The sequence below is a fragment of the Canis lupus genome, chromosome 5, assembly GCF_048164855.1.
Source record: "Canis lupus baileyi chromosome 5, mCanLup2.hap1, whole genome shotgun sequence".
NCBI lineage: Eukaryota > Metazoa > Chordata > Mammalia > Carnivora > Canidae > Canis > Canis lupus.
This window is the reverse complement of record NC_132842.1, coordinates 34,060,398-34,065,246: the sequence shown is the minus strand read 5'-3', so window position 1 is coordinate 34,065,246 and position 4,849 is coordinate 34,060,398.

Sequence of the window (4,849 nt, the reverse complement as noted above, 5' to 3'; positions counted from 1 at the left end):
CTCTGCTCTTTGTGAGGCTCAAGGAGGTTGACTTTCCTGGATGCTGAGGGCCTGGTTTACAGATGTTGACATGAGAACCCAAGATGCAGTTATTGGGAAATCAGTCAATGGCTTTTTCAGTATGTCAGAAAAAGACAATATAATGTTCCTAGTACATGTTGGTTTGGCTGCTCAGAAATAAAAATGGAGTAAAATAGCCTGATGTTCCCCTTTGAAAATTTTTCAAATAGAAGTTTCATATATTAATGATGTGCATATAAACTCAGGGGGCAAACGCCATAGGCTTTCTTAGCCCTTTGACCACTGAGACACTAAGAATCCAATTTTAATTACAAGGAGGTTGACTCTCTTTCCATCAAAACCTCCTCTTGTCCACATCTTACTGAGATATAATTAGGATCAAATATCAGATGCTGGATTCTGGGTTAGTTAGCCTAATTTCTTGGCAACTAATTATTCCACTGGGTTGATTTCTTTTCAAATACAATCTTAGGCCTGGTTCTTTCAAGTCCTCTGAACGTCCTTCTGGAAGTAGCTCAGTTGGTTATGAAACACTAACACCAATGTCATTTTCCTTAAGGTGTGTCTTCAAAGTTTGAGACTTATTTACTATATGTATTCATTTTTAAGCGAAAATATATTATAGTTCCAAAGAGTCCATTTAAGTATTAATAGAGTCCAAGGCTAGTGTGAAAAGGCATACTTCTTATAAATTATAGGAATGTGAATTCAAATGTGAAGACAGGCATGGGAGCAGAGTGAATAAAAGAAGCAGAAGGTGATATGGGAATAGAGAGAGAGAAAAGCAGTGTATCGAGGGGAATGAACACAAGAGATGAGGAGTAACATCAGAGAAATCTTCTTACATGATCAAGTAGGAGCAAGATTTCCTTTAATCACATCCTTTTATGATGATCCCTTCATTCCAGATGAATTACATTTCTCTTAAAAATACAAGAAACAGTCTGGAAACCATTCCTAATCTGGCTTTTTATAATCGTGCAGTGACTTGAAATTCCACAGCATACAACCTATAAGCTTGCATATGTGTGGAGTGCATTTCTTTTCTAACTAAAACTTAAAAATTTAGACTTTTATAATATTTGAAGTCAGAGGTGGGATGCTTACTGTTTATGAGTAGGCATTCCCCCCTTCACTATTCCCCCCTATACTATGAGGCTTTTCCAGAAAAAGATAGATCACTTGAATTCTATTTGCTGATAATGAAAATCATTATTTTAATGCCCCTTATTGTGAAATGAAGTTTTCTGTTTTGAGAGAGAAAAATAGACAATGCATATTTTAGTTAAAATGTAGAAATGTAAGAAGAAACTCACTTCATGATTTTTGGTGCTTCGTTCCATTCTTGTCTACCATATACACTCCGATATATTTATTGAATTCAAGCTGTGATAATCAGTACTTCCTTAATTCCTGGTTAGATTTTTTGATAAGTGGCCTCTTTTCCTTTTTCTTCTGCCCATCACTGCTTATCCTTGACACACACATGCACACATCTCTCTTTAAAATTTAGTTATCTGTATTTTCTCTCCTTTTTTTTTTTTTGTAATGATCTAGGAAAGCATATATATTTCACTGTTCTCAACATTTCTGTGTTATTCAAGAATATGTACATCCTTAAAGGAATCTATGACTGAAACACGCTTTTTAGATTAATGTGAGATTATTTAGTAAGAGAATATAATCCATTTACATTTATTGTCAAATGGAAATTCTTTACATCAACCCAGCCACAATATATTTCATTTTCTCTTTATTAGACATTTTTAATTGTTTTCTTGTGATTGCTTATTGATACTGATTGATGAAACATTATTGTTTCTCATATCATATTCCTAATAGTACTAGTGGATTCCTCTAAATTTGTGCAAATACTTTTAAACTTTATGTCTTTACCAACATCCACAGTATAGAAAAATTATTATGACTTCCACTGATATAATGTGTTTTTATTTTTTCCTACTTTCACCCTAACTACCTACAAATATCTGAGATGTATTCTTTTCATGGCCTTTAATTTTAGTTTAGTTTAGCTTTTTTTTGACATTGAGTATATTGAAGTTTGCATTAAGTATCTTTAAGAAAATTTTTAAGCCAAAAAAATTTAAAAAAAGAAAAAAAAAGAAAATTTTAAGCCATTACAATAAATTTTATAAAACCCATTATCAACAATTATTTTGATTTAATCTTGAATTTTACTAGAGTTAATGACTATTGCTATTTCTTCTACTTCATATTTTCTTCTTTTTAATGTTTCTTATTCTTAAGTTACTTGTTTGACTGATATAGAGCTTAAGCATGCATAGGAGACATGTTTTCAGAATCTTATTAATATATACCTGTGTTCTGTTGTATGTACTTCTAGGAAACTTTGAGCTGCTTACATTTTTGTTATTTAATTTCATGTATGGATAAATGTCCAGAGGAACCAGTAAGCATGATGTACTTGAGTTCTGCTAACAGTTGGGAGTCACTGCATGGTTCAGCTTCCCCTGAGCATGGCATGTGCCTTTCAGTTCCATGGGAGAACTCCATTCCATCTGCTTTCTGTCCCACGTGTTGGCAGGGAGACAGCCATGGGTGGGAATCCCTTGAGAAGGTGAGACTCTGCGGCTCTTTTCTGCTTCCTCCCTTGGAGTTTCCCCAAAAGAGCTGAGTTTCAACACAGGCTGCAGAGAACGTGCAAGAATTCAGAACCAGGCCAGCTTGAGGGCAGCTTTCCAATGAGCAGGACTGGAGAACTCCCACCACTCTGTGATTGGCATCACAGTATGCCAATCCAAGTATGCAAAACTGGAAATTAGGGTCGCTGGAAAGATTGGCCTTCATGAAGAGAAATGGAAGAAGGTAGAAGCTTTTAAATCTGGGACCTGGAAGTGGAGTATGATATCATACTCTGGGGTACCTGGGTGGCTCCTTGCCTGGGTGGCTCATCCCTCATTGGGCTCCTTGCTCAGTAGGGAGTCTACTTGGAGATTCTCTCCCTCTGCTGTGCACCGTGCTCTCTCTCTCAAATAAATACATCTCCAAAAAGGCAAAAGTACTATTTTGTTGGATAAATTCTCAAGGCAAGGTTGAAAGACTGTTTCATTTTGCTTCATTCACCCCACTGACACAGAGGTCAGACAAGTCACAAACCTGCGTGTGCGACTGCGATCCTTGTCAGATATATCACCACCAATGAAAACAAATTGATTCCATATCACCCTTGTATCTCACTCCTCTGTTAGCATCGAAGTAAAATTTCCCATCAACTCATTGCCCTTTATCATGGCATTTCACAAACTTCCTGGATTGGCTACGTATGTGTCTTGCATTATTCCGTCCTCAAGGACTTTCCGTCTTTGTGTGTACCTGGAGCACACACATATACACACACGCTACCTTATCCGTGTACGCCAACATGTCACTATTGTCTCTTTCTGAGCTTCTGCAGTGCAATCAGCTATAAACCACCTCATAATCCACCGTGAAGTTCATGTCGATTTTAGGACTGCAACATTATGTAATTTCGTGTGAGGCCATGTCTTATTTCACTATCTGTCCCAGGGCATCAAGTGCAGGGCTCTGTATAGAACAGATTCTCAATAATTGTTTGTCAACCAATTGATTGTGACTGATATTTTTGGAACCATTAAGGAGCATGAGCACAATCACAGCACCTGAGGAAAGGGGAGGGCATGCCCTCTGGATGGTTTGCCTATACCAGGGTATGAGTTTACACTTTTCCTCAGCATTCTTATATAATGAAGTAAGATGCTTGCTAAAAATATAAGTTTCAGAGATTTTTTTTTTCCACTTGGATTGGAGCTGAATTGCTTTGCACATTCTTTGGAGAAACGACTGAAATCCTGTTAGTTAGCACGATGAGTCAGCTGTCTATATTTATGACATAGGCTTTATGGAGTGCATATATTTATTAGGAAATGGTACCTGTGGGAATAAGGAAATCAAGACAGATGTCTTAGGGTGCCTCTGTGCGATACCTGAGCAACTTACATATTTTACCAAATCAGGAAAAAAAAAATCATGCAAGCATGCAAGTTAATTGTTTGGAATTTTGAGTAGAGGGAATCTGAGAGAATGAGTTTCTCATTTTTTCATTATTTTTGCTTGGTGTAGACATGATTCAAATACTAAGAACTACATTCTCACCTTTACACCAGATACATGAAAACCGTTTGTAAGTATTTGACATTCTCCATCTTTGCACACTGATTTGTTAGGTGAAGAATGCATTTCTGGTTCCACATCAGGCAACAGAATTAATTTTAAAGGGAAGACCATTGTTTGGGAAAATATTTTCTAGCCTCGGTGCAGATCAAGGTAAGACCCTGGGTGGCCCCCAAGGAGTCAAGGCGCAGGGATGTGTCTAATATGACAAAACAATGTGAATGCACTTACTGTTCTGCAGAATGAAAGAAATAGGCAAGAGAGAGTGACAGATCCCAGAGCCTGGAAGAACGAGAATGACCTGAGGGCAGGCAAGGGGTGAAAGCCAAGTGACCGGTATGGACTTGGGAAACGGCACATCTGACATGGACAGGTCACTTGCAGGTGTTGTGACCACACTCTGATCCTGGCGGCTGGCGGCATGCTCCTCCCATGCAGACGCTTTCTGTGCGGCAACCCCATGGATTGCTTGAGGCAGATCTGGACCGAGGCTGAGGAATCTTAGAGAGCGTGCCCAGAAGTGGGGCCTGGGGCAGAGAAGCTTCAGGCTCCCCCCAGCCAAGGAACGGGGCATGCAGGCAACCCGTACTCAGACTGCAGAGGAGCACCTAAACTCAGGTTACATTTTCTTGGGAACCCAGAAGGGTGTTATCCC